This window comes from Podarcis bocagei (genome assembly GCF_964188305.1).
Source record: "Podarcis bocagei genome assembly, chromosome: 12".
In the NCBI taxonomy this organism is placed as follows: domain Eukaryota; kingdom Metazoa; phylum Chordata; class Lepidosauria; order Squamata; family Lacertidae; genus Podarcis; species Podarcis bocagei.
This window is the reverse complement of record NC_138137.1, coordinates 2,904,544-2,919,161: the sequence shown is the minus strand read 5'-3', so window position 1 is coordinate 2,919,161 and position 14,618 is coordinate 2,904,544. Positions and strand designations below refer to the sequence as shown.

The window sequence follows — 14,618 nt, the reverse complement described above, 5'->3', positions numbered from 1 at the left end:
CTGCTAGAGAAATCCTCCTGTGAGTTGACCTAATAACTGTTTTGTTTTATTTATTACAAACAATTAAACACTAAATTTGATTGGCTGTCCTTTTACGGTCTTTCTCCTGAATATCTTTTAAGTCTGTAAATGGGAAGGGCCAGAAATATAATTAAAGAATGAATCCGGGACATAGAATTCCAAAATGATTTTAACCAATCTTCTAAAATCTATAAATCTCTACACAAACCTCAAAGATCCCATCCAGAAAATTACTTAAGTGCACTGGATAACCCTAAACATTGTTGGGAATTTTCCAGAGCCTGTTTCAATGTTCTCCCTTCAGCACTACTTGAGGGCAGATATCATGACATCCCAGTTGAACAAAGATTGTGCCCACTGTAATGAGATTGAATCCATTGGGCACATTCTTCTATACTGCCCGTTGTATTGTGATACCCGAAGAGAGATAATTTTACCATTATTAAGGAAATTACCTGGCCGCTCAGAGGAAACTTATGTTAAATACCTTCTTGCCGATAAAGATCTGGATATCATCAGGCCTGTTGTGAAGTTCTGTTTTATGGCAATGAGGACAAGACAGGCTGCGGTGACAGTGATAGCAGGCGAATGAGTACTGATTTTAATCTCTGGAATACATATTTTAGATGATTTCATGTAAATAAGTTTATAGGGAATTTTTAATTACATCCACTTCTTCATGCTGATGTGGCATATGTTGTCGTTAACTTTGCTGTCTAGTCTTTGACTGTAATAAAGATTGATTGATTTGATTGGCTATTTTGAAGCATAAGTCCACGTTTTGACCTCCCAGAGTCATCACTCAAATACATTCTCTCAGGATGACCTACCCTAGGTCCCCCCCCCCACTTTCTCAGGATCTATGATTTTATGAACCAGCAAAAAGAAAAAAGAAAAAAAAGGCAAAGGACCCCTGGATGGTTAAGTCCCATGAAAGGCGACTATGGGGTTTCAGTGCTCATCTCGTTTTTCAGGCCGAGGGAGCCGGTGTTTGTCCACAGACAGCTTTCCGGGTCATGTGTCCAGCAAGACTAAACTGCTTCTAGTGCAACGGGACATTGTGATGAGTGCCAGAGCACACAGTAACGCAATTTCCCTTCCCACTGCAGCAGTACCTATTTATCTACTTGCACTGGCATGCTTTCGAACTACTAGGTTGGCAGGAGCTGGGACAGAGCAACAGGAGCTCACCTCTTCATGGGGATTCAAACCACTGACCTTCTGATCTGCAAACCCAAGAGGCTCAGTGGTGAAAGAGATGGACATACATGGTCTTCCTTACAGTGGGAATTCCAAAGAGTTTTGGAGCAACCACTGAAAAGACTGTGCTACAGACAGCTACTAAGTACACTTTCCAAATGGCTAAAGCATATAGAAGGACCTCTCTAGAAGAGCTCAGTGTGCATGAGAATTCATATGGCAGGAAATGTTTCTGAAGAAATAATAGCTCCAATGGATTTTTTCTTCTGATGGTTGAATATCCTTTTGTTATATCCTTTAAGTGGTCAAGCTGAAATACATAACTCTGAACTGAGTACTTTGTTGTTTCTAGTAGACAGCTATTGATCTTCTTTTCCAAAATAATAAATGCTTTGGAGCAGTCATTTTGGAACTAGGATGGAGTCTGTGGGAATATTTTGAATCAGATGCAGCAGTTTCTTCTGCAAATCATCTTCCTGTCTGACCAAAGTCAACTTCATTGCACTTAAATCACCTTGCCAGACATTCAGTCACAACACCCAGCCTGATGTTAATTCTTTTCATATGGTTTCAGGGTTTCTGTAGTATGGATATTCTATACAGGTAAAATAAGAATGAGAAAATAACTGGGCATTTGTAATGAGAAACGGTTAAGGATCATAGTAGATTAATGTTTAAAGGAAATTTAAAAGTACATGTCAATAATGTCTTGCAAGGAACTTTGAATGTCGACTGGTATGCTGTTCCTCCAAAGGAATATAAATAAAAAATGTATGTTAATTCATATTATGATAGATCTTAAGCCCAGTTTTCAGTGTTTCCCATTCAATGCTAGTGGGTGTGCTTGAGGGGAATGCATTGGCTTACCTGTGCATGTGGCCATTTTTTTTTTTTTTAAATAGACATTCTTACCACACTGCACTTTCCCCCAAGGAACTTGCTACCTTTACCTCTTGTAGTATACTTTGAACCTCTAACCCTAGGGTGGGGAGCCAGACCACATCCTTAACTCCCCCAATATCTGCAAGCCAATAGGTGGTTGGGGGCCATATGACATCAGGATTTCAGATGATTGGCACATGCCAAAGTTCAAATGAGGTCACTGACGTAGTGTCCCTAAGGTGGTTGAATGGCATCTTGTATGCCTCCTTCTGGCAACTCCTGCAGCCAAGCTGGTGGCAAATGTCTTGCTCTACTTTCCTTTGAACCACATCAGTGAGGCTGGGGGTCTTGTCGTCTGGACAGCTCTAGATCCAGGTTAAAAAAATATGTAGAATAACATATGTAAGAGCCCTGCTGAATCAGACCGAAGGCCATCTAGTCCAGAATTCCTGTTCTCACAGTAGCCAAGCAGATACTTGTGAGAAGCACCCAGGCAGAACATGAATGCAAAGCGCTCTCTACTCCAGTCTGGTTTTTAAAGCAGTCTGAACTATGCCCTTTTCTTCTTCTTACTGACAATTGTAGCAGTTAGAAGAAGACCATGGCTGAGATCTTAGTTATTTTTGCCACAATGGTTTGCATTGCCAAAATGGGTCCTCTCGATAGTGGCGCCCGCCCTGTGGAACACCCTCCCATCAGATGTCAAGGAAAGAAACAACTATCTGACTTTCAGAAGACATCTGAAGGTAGCCCTGTTTAGGGAAGTTTTTAAGGATTGCTGTTTTTATTATGTTTTTAGATATGTTGTAAGCCACCAAGAATGGCTGGGGAAACCCAGCCAGATGGGCGGGTAGAAATATAATAATAATAGCAATAATAGTAATAACAACAGCAAGAACAGCAGCAGCAGCAGCAACAACAACAACAACAAATTCCATCTATAAAGCCACTTATGCATCTGGATGCAGGGAACTGCTATGAAGAAAACAGCAAGCTAAGCTCTAGCAGCCCTGGGCCATTTACACAAGGCAATTTAAAGTGGATTTGATTCAGCTCATGGGTGCAAGTTTTTCATGTTGTCTGCACAATGGTATCCTCATTCAAATCACAGCCCACACCTCTCTGCCCCCATTGAATTCAGATTTCCCTGCTCTTCAGAAAATGCAGAAAGGGAAGAAAATAAAGATGTGGAAAAACACCAGCACAGAATCTGCTGTTTCCCAGCTGTGTGTGGTGACATTTTTCTGGGTGCCATCGATCCCCACATCATGCTACTGCTGAGGCCATGTGTGTCACGCATGTACTTATTAAATGCTGTTTTCACAAGTTTGGTATATTGTAAAATTTGTATCTCAGAAATAAAAATTAATATCTGTGCAGGGGTAAAACAATATCTTTGTGCATGTCCACAATGCAACTCAGGGAAGGTGGGGCAAGAGGGACAACAACACATAGTGATTCACATGTGAATATCTCTTGTCAAGCACCACCCACCAGTGTGGAAGGGAAACACTGAGAAAGAGCTGAAAAGCACACAAAAAAAGATCTGTATCAAACCCCCCCCCCCACACACACATTAACACTCTGGCATGTACAGAAGCCTATACATGCAGGTCCCAGTTTCTGAGCACAATTTGTTCCCAGAAAATTGTTTATTAGGTGAGTGTTTGCAATTTCCACTCCTTATGCAATGTTCTTTGGGAACATTTCTAATCCATGATCTCTCACCACGGTTTCTTCCTAAAATGGTTGCAGCCAATCGGCAAAAAAGAGAGGAGGGACAATGGAAAAACTGATTTGTCCAATCTCCGCCTTCCTCCATTTCTGAGATACAGTCAAACCACATACAGTATGTAATCGTTGGAAGACTTTCCCCCCCTGATTTGGACTTCTCTATACTAGCCTGCTGTGCCACACGCTGCCTCTCAGCTTTTCTTCTCAGCTTTCATTTCCTAAAGCTTTTTCTTTTTTTCCTTTCTAATTTCCTCTGTCTTCCGCTGGATGCTTTTCAGAACATGAAATTTGGTCTGAGAGCCAACAACATTTCCTATAAACAAATAAGAACATTTGAAAGGAAGAACAAATCCATTAACGGAGTGCCAAAATTGTGGATTGCATGTTTACCTGGCTTCCCAGATGTGAACAAAAATTTGGTCTGAGAGCCAATAACATTTCCTGTAAACAAATCAAACATTTGAAAGGAAGAACAAATCCCACAATGTAGTGCCAAAATTGTGGATTGCACAACAAAAATGCATAATTTCTCTTGTTATCCTACATAGTAGAATACACTGTATTATACTTATGTCATCTGGCAGCTTTTAAACTTTTTTCATACATTACATTTGCTAATACTTATTTTATGTATTGATTTTCACTCATGATCATAAACAGAACATTTGTATCTGTCAATGGCAGATGAACAGAGTATGTGCCCACTCAAGCAAATGGCACTGCTTTAAGAACATGCTTAAATGGTTTGCTGGATGGTCAAGACAATGACCGGGTGGTCAGGGGTAGATAATCTTTTCCTGCCGAGGGACACTGTCCATCATTGCCAACCTTACGGGGTCATCTGGCTAGTGGTGGTCTGGGCCAGAAGCCAGAGCAGGCCAAGCAACCAATGTGACTCTTCGGACCATAGACTGCATTCCAGCCACAGAAGAGCCAGAGGTTTTTAAACCCACACAATGCACACACCTCTCTCCATCCATGCAAGCAAGCAAGCAAGAAGCCTTGGCACAGCTTGAGGACTCAATCTAGTCAGAATGTGGTGGGCGTGGAGTAGGACTTGTGAGGGGCATGCCCCACTGAGAGGGAGGGGTTTGGCCTGGGGTCAGTCCTGAAGAGGCCTGAAGGAGCACATGCAGCCCACAGGCTGGCGATTCCCCGCTCATCCTGATCTAGGCACATCTTCCAGCATTCTCTTCAGTTGAATTCTCAGGAAGGGAGGATGTGATTGAAATTTCCTGACGACACAAAGTTAGGAACAAGCACCACAGGTATAGAAGATGACCAAAATATTCAACAGAATGAGAGTGGAACTACACATTCTGTGGGAGAGCTGCATTCTGATCAGCCTAATGGTTGTACTATTATCATTATTAATTTAAACATCACCCCCTTTTTTGTGTAACATTTTACCTGAAGAATTCTGGAGCACCCAAAAGCTTCCACACTTTTGTGGTACATATTTGCATTGGTACCAACCACTGTGGATTTTAGAGTTTTTTCTTATGGTGGTCCATGACTACTTTTACTATTCATTGTCTTTTATCCTAAACTTTCTCAAATGGATCCTGTGTGTGCCACCTTGAGCTCCTTGAAGGAAGGGTGGTCATAAATGTAATAAAATCAATTCTCTGTCACTTTATCACTCTCAAACACCCCTTCAATTTGGCTTTTTAAAAAAGGCATCAGGGTTCTAAGCACACATAGCGCACAGTTATATCCCTTTAATAAATGCCTGGATTTACAAACCGGGAACCAGAAGCACAGGACCAACACCAGAAGTCTGATGTCATTCTTTTCCTCTTCCATAGCATGAATTCTTTTGCAGTGCTCATAGCTTCCCTCCATTATAGCAATTTTGTTTAAGGTTAAAAGATGAGAGCTGAAATTTCATTCATCTCAGCAGGCTAATAGGGCTAATACAGATTTAACCTGTCTGCTTCTATGAATGTCTCCTGTCAAGTTGTTATTCCTCCTCTGGGCAAGTATCTAAGTAACTCCATGGTGACATCATATGCCAAAATATCTTAGAGAGCCGAGTCTTCAGCATCCCTGCTTAATGAAGTAAGTCATCCATGCTGCCTTGCCAAAGAGTAGGTCAACTAGCAGTACTGTGAGTGGCGGCAAGCAATGGCCTTGTTATGCATCAAGCTATGCCTGTTACATTCCTTGAATGATATCATGGTTTCAGACTTAGGAGAAAAATGCAGTATACGCACTGATTTTGAGGAAGTCGTAAAAGTTATAACAATAATATATTAAACTTTGATTTTGGTAGGTCAGGCTAGGAGGCAACACTGAAAAGAACAAGCCACCAAAAATAGCAAGTACTTGTTAAAAATATTAATCTTTTTTTATATTTTTTGGAATGCTGCTTTTACGATCTGTATTAGGTGTTATATTCTGTTCCTGTACTCCAGTTTTTATGCTGCTTTATTGTTTGGTTGTACTGTATTAATATTTTTACATTTTACTATTTCGTGGAGCTGGTTTTAATGTAAGGTTCTTCATGGAGGATGTCTCTCAAAAACTGGGGTATAAATTTTTAATAATAATAATAGCTTTATTGTCAATGTACAACCTGTGTACAATGAAATTAACCGAGCCTCCCTCCCCCCAAACACTCAGTCTCATTGCACTCTGTGCTTGTCGCACAACACACCAACCCCGAAAGTCAGTTGCACTATATTATTTTCCGTTCAGCAGCCTAACAGCCCATGGATAGAAACTGTTTTTTAGCCTGTTGGTACGACCGATTCTCCTTCTATATCTCCTGCCCAAGGGTAGAAGATTAAAGAGGTGCTGGCCGGGGTGTGAATCGTCCCTGAGAATTTTTCTCGCTCTCCTAAGGCATCGATCCCTTGCGGTGTCATCTGGTGGGCTCAGGGGACAGCCCATGACATCATGTGCTGTGTTCACCACCCTCTGTAAAGACTTTCTGTCCGTGGCTGTCAAGCCAATGCACCCTACTGTGATATAATATGAGAGGATACAATATGAGAAGGAGGTCATCAACTGTTGTTTAACATTGTTCTTTTGCAAGACCCTGAGGAAATGGAGTCTCTGTTGGGCCTTCCTAACCACCTAAGTTATATTGTTTTTCCAAGTGAGGTCTTCACTAAGGTAAACTCCCAGGAATTTAAAGGAAGAGACTCTCTCAACACCCCCCCCCGATATACAAAATAAAATAAATAAATATATCTCCTGCCTCCTATCTCTTTATTTGCTGACCTGACCATTAGGTCCAGTCGTGGCAGACTCTGGGGTTTGCGCGCTCATCTCGCTTTACTGGCCAAGGGAACCGGCGTGCAGCTTCTGGGTCATGTGGCCAGCATGACAAAGCCGCTTCTGGCAAACCAGAGCAGTGCATGGAAACGCCATTTGCCTCTACCAATGTATCACGAACTAGTAGAACTTCTAAAACCAACACTAGCTCGGTCCCCCACAAAGCATGGTAAACAGTTTTTCCACAAAAAATGGTTCGATGAGGAATGCAAAAACTTCAAGAATCATCTGTATAATGAATGGTTGGCATACAGAGCATCAAATGACCCCAAGCCAAATAACCCTCTTATCACCCTCAGGAGAAGTTATAAAGCCCTACTAAAGGAAAAGAAGCTCGAGGCAGAAAGAAACAATTGGAACAACCTTTTGATAGCTGCAGAGAATAGAAATCCAGCCTCTTTTTGGCAGTTAATTTCCAGATACCTGGGTAGGCCGCTTGCAAGAATAGAACCCCACATCTCAGCGAACACTTGGGAAAGATACTTCGCCGATCTGTATGCAGCCCATGATGCCTGCGGAGATACGGTGGAGCCGGAAGCACTGCCCGATTGGGACCCAGTTACATGCCCTGAAGTTGAAATTCTCATAGATCGATTTAAAGCAGGCAAGGCCCCCGGTGATGACCTTATATCCATTGATGCCATCAAAGCAAATAAAAATTGGTGGATCCCACTTTTAGCAGCACTTTACACGCATATAAACAAAACAGCAAAATTTCCCTCAAGCTGGAGCTCTGCGTTGATTGTATTAATACATAAGAAAGGCCCACGTACAGAGCCGAGCAACTTTAGGCCAATCAGCTTGCTAAATGTCATTGGGAAGATTTACTCGGGGTACCTGCTAAACAAACTATCGAAATGGATGGAGGACGACAATATCATTGCCGATGAACAGGCGGGTTTTCGCCCTGGAAGATCTACCACAGACCAAATATTAACCCTGAATCACCTGGCGGAAAAGTATGCCAGCAAAGCCCCAAAGGTTCTTCATGTGGCTTTTATTGACCTTAAGCAGGCATTTGATCGAATCTCTAGAAAGCAGCTATGGACAAAACTGGCTGCAACAAAGATCGATCGTCGTCTCCTTCATCTGATTATCAGCCTCCATACAAACTCCTTCATGAGAATCAGGCTAGACAATAAAGGCCTAGTCTCCAACCCCGTTACCACCACTAGAGGGGTAAGACAGGGTTGTTTATTGGCCCCAGCATTGTTTAACTTTTACATTAACTCACTGGTGACTCACATGGCCAATGATGCTTTCCACCCCCCCAAACTAGCAGGCCGATCTCTGAATGTTCTTCTGTATGCGGATGACGCCGCACTTCTTGCCAGATCCCCTATTGGACTGAGGAGAATGTTGCAAGCTCTACATGAATACTGTGATCAGCATGAGCTCCAACCCAACTATGCTAAGACCAAGATCATGGTCTTCTCTGCCCGACCGAGACTCCATCAATGGTCGATGAACGGGATCCCCTTAGAGCAGGTTAACTGTTTTAAATATCTGGGACAAGTAATACAGTCAAATAGGTCTTTTCTGGCCCATAGAGACTATATAACAACTAACGCATCTAAAGCAGCCATCCAGATTAGATCCCTATATGCTAATAATCAGGCTCAATCAGTGAAGATAGCTTTGAGACTCTTTCAAATGAAAGTCCTCCCCCTTCTTTTGGTGGGCATCTCTTTAGGCTCCCGTAGGGATTTTTTGAAATTGGATTCTATCCAAACACGATTCCTTAGAGCCATCCTTAGGATTCCCCCCTCGGTAGCGGGTGCGGTTATCAGATTAGAGGTTGGCTGGCAAGCTCTACGGCATGTGGCCTTGAAGACGAAGCTATGGCTATGGCTCAAGCTTTGTTTTAAACCAGTGGGTATTGCCCCCTTGATATTGAGGGACGATTTCCAATCATCGTGGGAAAGGGAGGTCACTAACGAGGTTCAATCCTGCGGATTATCTCACCTTTACTTTGAGTCTATGTCGTACAATCAAGCTAGAGCTGTGATCTCCCGGAGACTGAGTGACATTGCCAGACAAGAGGACATAGCCCAGGTAAAACCAGGGATGTTCCTAGGGGACCAGATTTATCGGACCATACCAGCCCCCTACCTTGCAGAAATCCACTATGTGGAATACCGTAGACTTCTTACAGCGGCTAGATTAAATGTCCTTGACTCTGCGATATTGTGGGGAAGGTACAGGGGAGTACCATACGCCTAGAGAACCTGTCATTGTGCCATGGGTGTGGTGGAGTCCACCGAACACATTCTCTTGACTTGCCCTTCTTATGCAGAGCTTAGACATAATTTTATAGACCCACTCCTATGTCAATCTAGCTTCCTATCCCGAGAAAACCAGGTTTTACACTTGCTGAATAACGTCACTAGAGCTATACCTTCCTTGGTGGCCAAATTTCTTTTTTTAGCTTTTAAGCGTCGCAAGATTATAATTGACTGTATTGATATGGGGCTATCTGTTTAGCCCATTTTAGTGTTGGCTAAGTTCTAAAATTTTCCTGGAGCTTTTAACTGTGTATTGACAAATGTACTTTTTTTTCTGACTGACGGTTGAATAAAAGGTTGATGATGATGATGGAAACGCCATTTACCTTCCCTCTGGTGTGGTACCTATTTATCTACTTGCACTTTGACGTGCTTTCGAACTGCTAGGTTGGCAGGAGAAGGACCAAACAACAGGAGCTCACCCAATTGCGGGGATTCGAACTGCCAACCTTTTGATCGGCAAGTCCTAGGCTCTATGGTTTAACCCACAGTGCCACCCGCTTCCCCTTGATTTGCTAGTTGATCCTAAATCCATTCCTTTCTAAACTATGCTCTTTTCCCCACCCAACCTCCAAACCTTGTGACTGTGGCCTGTACTTCATTAGGACAAACTTCCATCTTGGTCCATGCATGTTTGCATGTTGACACTTGAGGCCCAGCCGCAATGGCAGCATCCTGAAGAAAGAACTATGAGGAATAATATGATCACCCTGACCTCATTGGTTATAGCCTCTTCCACAGGAGTCCCTGAAGGCAGGAAAAGTTGCCAACAATTTGCCTTGAAGCAAGTTTCCTGTGTCTCATACAGAAGGGATTCCAAAACTGTGGCCCACAGGTTTCCAGTGGTTCATGAGCATCATCAGTGCTATTTTTCTAGAAAAAGAGGTGCCAGAACACCTCCCTCATTCTCTTAGAATGGCAATGGCACCCACCTGAGAGGGGCCAGAACTGAATTCTGGTGAGTTCTGGCTGAAAAAAAGCCCTGAGCATCATTCAGGCGGCCTGTGGCATGTCTGTAAAAATACAATTAAAAATCATATGGCAAATTACAATTGCTACAAGGGGCAGAAAAATCATTAAGTGGGCCCCCAAGACGGCTATCATAGAGGATTGTTGTATCTGCCTGTCTTTTTCTTAGACTTCTGCATTTTCTCTCATTTCCCCTGCTCCACGTCTTTCCATAACTTGATTCAGTTCTGAATGGCCCTTCTCAATCCTGCACATTTACCTGCTTCCCACATTTTGGGGGCAAAGATGGTTTGAACCATGTGTGAAAATTGAATGGTTGTTTCGTGAAAAATGTGAATGTGCAGCAGGGAATCCTAACCATTTTTTAATGCTTTTATGCTATTGCATCTTTCAAAATATATTTGGCTTCCTCCAAACCCTTCCTCCAAGTGCCCCGTTTTATTTTAAATGCTTTGTGTGTCTGCATCTAACCTTGCCCCTTCCTGCAATTTATTTATTGGTGGTTTTTCTTTTTGTAATTCTAGCAAAGAATAAAATAATATAAAATCGGGGTTGAGGGTTTTGTTAGGATCGTGGAGGGTGTGGGTCCTTTGTCCTGCTGGGGTGGGGGTGGGGGCACTCACCCTTCTTCTGATAGGAAATGCTCTGTGGGTGTGTGTGGGGGAAATGGAGGCTTGAGATGGGTCAGTTGTTGGGGGGGGGGAAGAGAAATGTCTCTATTTTCATATTAGGAATGTTGGGGGGTATGCTTCCTTTGCCCAGAGTCAAGAATCAACCATAGCTGATTTTTGGCTCTTTTCATGCTTGAAGGATGTTGAAGGATGTTGTTGGAAGAAGGCTCAGCTTATTAGTATAAATATTAATAATATTACTATTTTTAGTATGGTGGCAAAGCATCCCAACTGCTGAGCGAGAGTCTGGGGGTTCCAGGCACTTCCCCATGGTTTGTGTTTCCTTGGAATGAGACACAGCAGAGACTGTGGTGTCTTTAGGATACATGGCTTATTTAGCCCTGAACCTGCAATGGAGGGGTTCACAGCATTAACACCCCCAAAGGGTCATAGAATCATAGAATCGTAGAGTTGGAAGAGACCACAAGGGCCATCGAGTCCAACCCCCTGCCAAGCAGGAAACACCATCAGAGCACTCCTGACATATGGTTGTCAAGCCTCTGCTTAAAGACCTCCAAAGTAGGAGACTCCACCACACTCCTTGGCAGCAAATTCCACTGTCGAACAGCTCTTACTGTCAGGAAGTTCTTCCTAATGTTTAGGTGGAATCTTCTTTCTTGTAGTTTGGCTCCATTGCTCCGTGTCCGCTTCTCTGGAGCAGCAGAAAACAACCTTTCTCCCTCCTCTATGTGACATCCTTTTATATATTTGAACATGGCTATCATATCACCCCTTAACCTCCTCTTCTCCAGGCTAAACATGCCCAGCTCCCTTAGCCGTTCCTCATAAGGCATCGTTTCCAGGCCTTTGACCATTTTGGTTGCCCTCCTCTGGACACGTTCCAGTTTGTCAGTGTCCTTCTTGAATTGTGGTGCCCAGAACTGGACACAGTACTCCAGGTGAGGTCTGACCAGAGCAGAATACAGTGGCACTATTACTTCCCTTGATCTAGATGCTATACTCCTATTGATGCAGCCCTTAGGAGGTACTCAGAATATCACTCAAGTAATCACTCAAGATATCCCTCAAGTAATTAATGAACAAAAGAAGAAAAGGCACATTAACCTGGGAACTTCCTCTCTGCCCAGAACGTTGGAGGCTATACACCACACCCCCTCAACAGTATTTATAGGAACTCAAACACTGAGACCCTGCTCTGTTCTAGTAACAAGAAGCCGAAAGCACCAGCCTGAAGATGACGAGTGAGACCTCGTCGAAACGTCGCCTAGACACCCCAACTCTTACACGGGAAGACACCCGAAGACACCAAAACCTGCATTCCTGTACCCGTGAAAATCTACGAAAGCAAACCCTCCTAAGTGGTACTCAGAATATCACTCAAGTAATCACTCAAGATATCCCTCAAGTAATTAATGAACAAAAGAAGAAAAGGCACATTAACCTGGGAACTTCCTCTCTGCCCAGAACGTTGGAGGCTATACACCACACCCCCTCAACAGTATTTATAGGAACTCAAACACTGAGACCCTGCTCTGTTCTAGTAACAAGAAGCCGAAAGCACCAGCCTGAAGATGACGAGTGAGACCTCGTCGAAACGTCGCCTAGACACCCCAACTCTTACACGGGAAGACACCCGAAGACACCAAAACCTGCATATATATATATATATATATATAGTTGTGCTCTGGTTTGGCTTCGTGTATAGGGGCGAGCTGTATTTATAGGAACTCAAACACTGAGATCCTGCTCTGTTCTAGTAACAAGAAGCCGAAAGCACCAGCCTGAAGATGACGAGTGAGACCTCGTCGAAACGTCGCCTAGACACCCCAACTCTTACACGGGAAGACACCCGAAGACACCAAAACCTACATTCCTGTACCCGTGAAAATCTACGAAAGCATATATATATATATATATATATATTCACATTAATAGAATTAAAACTGTACACATATAAGTTCTATTAAAAACATAAAGACAACCACAATAAAAACAGCATGGCACCAGCCCTTTCATTAAAAGCAGACCCCTTTTTCCAAGATGATCCCAGCTTCCCTGCAGCCCTACAAAAAGAGCCGGAAGAGGCTTCCAATAGACTGGCCAACAGTTGTGGCCTCTGCCTGTGTCCTGCTCTTTATCTCTGGACATGTTGGATTTGACCTCTGTTTTGACTTTGATCTGCTTGCCTATTCTGACTCGATGCTTTCAATTAACTTCCTGTTGATCTCAGTTCAGTCTACATCAAGTCCCAGCCTGTATCTCAGTTCTGTAAGATCTTAATCATAGAATGACCACTCTGTTTATGGTTTGAGAGCATATCCTTTATCCTGTATGTTGGAGTGTCTTTCATGGGTGGGCTGTGTTAGACCACAAACCACATGTGTAGATGAGATGTGCTTCCTTATTATGTTGTGCATTGGACCATGATGTGCACTGAACCTCACATTATGCAGCATAGGCTGCAACATAGATGTGAAAACATGTTCGTAAGGCCATATCTGCACTACAAAGGGATGAGTTTTAATGGCATCTAAAATGTCAGAAATTACCTAAAGAGTCATGGAAATTGTGACTGAGTGTACAAATGATTATTGTACAGATATGTACTGTACAGAACTTCAGTTCGCAGGGGATGACAATTGCGTAAGTTTAAGTCTGTACTGTAGACAAGCCCACAGTCTTTCCTGCTCTTTGTTGGCCTCTATGGCCCCCACAGGTCTTCAAAAAAATCAGGATCTGATCATCATTCTAACTTGATATAAAACCACAGAAGAATGAGAAGAGATTCAACATGGTGGACATAACAAGCCACATTGAGATAATGAGTAAAGAACATGACTGAAAAGGATGCCAAAATCTAAAAGAGCCTTTCCTCTAATAGGCAGGAAATGTAATTAACCCCCCCCCCAGAGTAGCAAGGAATGAGGTCTCTAGCAGGTGTGCAACTACTGTGTTACAGTTCTTCAAAAATATATAAATAATTAAGGCAGTCTTTTAGTCTAAAACACATGAAAGGACGACAAAATGTTGTAATTACTAATTAGAATTCACCAATTTATACTTGTTAGGAAGCTTAGATCAAGAACCTTGAAAAACATTATTTTTGGCTCTTGTGTAGAGATGCATAACTCAGCTCATCTTAAGCTTCTAGACTTGTTATGCATTATCTTTCGGTCCAAAGTATCCTTTCCGTTGGGGCTTGCCAATTTGACAAAAGCCGCATCTGGCTGTGAATTGGAACCAATTTAGAGACACCAGTGCAAAGCTCCATGTTGGTGAATGATAATCCTCACACTTGCTTGCATAACACTGATAACAAGGCCATGAGATGGTGGGAGGGGAGGGAAGCTACATGCTGCTTGAGCTGCGCATGCAGTTTTCACAAATGCAGAGAGTATTCCAAAGTGAGTGTTATATTTTATACCAATCTGGCCTTTGGGGGGTCTGCAATGTCATCCTTGCTCCTCAGAAGGGGTGGGGGGGGGTCTATTTCAAACTATTTGTGATTATTCATCAGTAATACATGGCAGGTTCTGTTTTTTCTGTGCAACTATTATTATCACAATGAAATGGGTCTTTGGATACATGCCAAAAACACAAATCCTTGTATTTA

The 14,618-nt window shown here is 42.8% G+C and overlaps 1 protein-coding gene across 1 annotated transcript in view; it reads right to left on the bottom strand.

Moving 5' to 3' along the window:
- Positions 1 to 14,618, bottom strand: part of TPK1 (thiamin pyrophosphokinase 1) — a 448,208-nt gene that overhangs the window by 317,886 nt on the left and 115,704 nt on the right. The gene's annotated exons all lie outside the window — the stretch shown is intronic.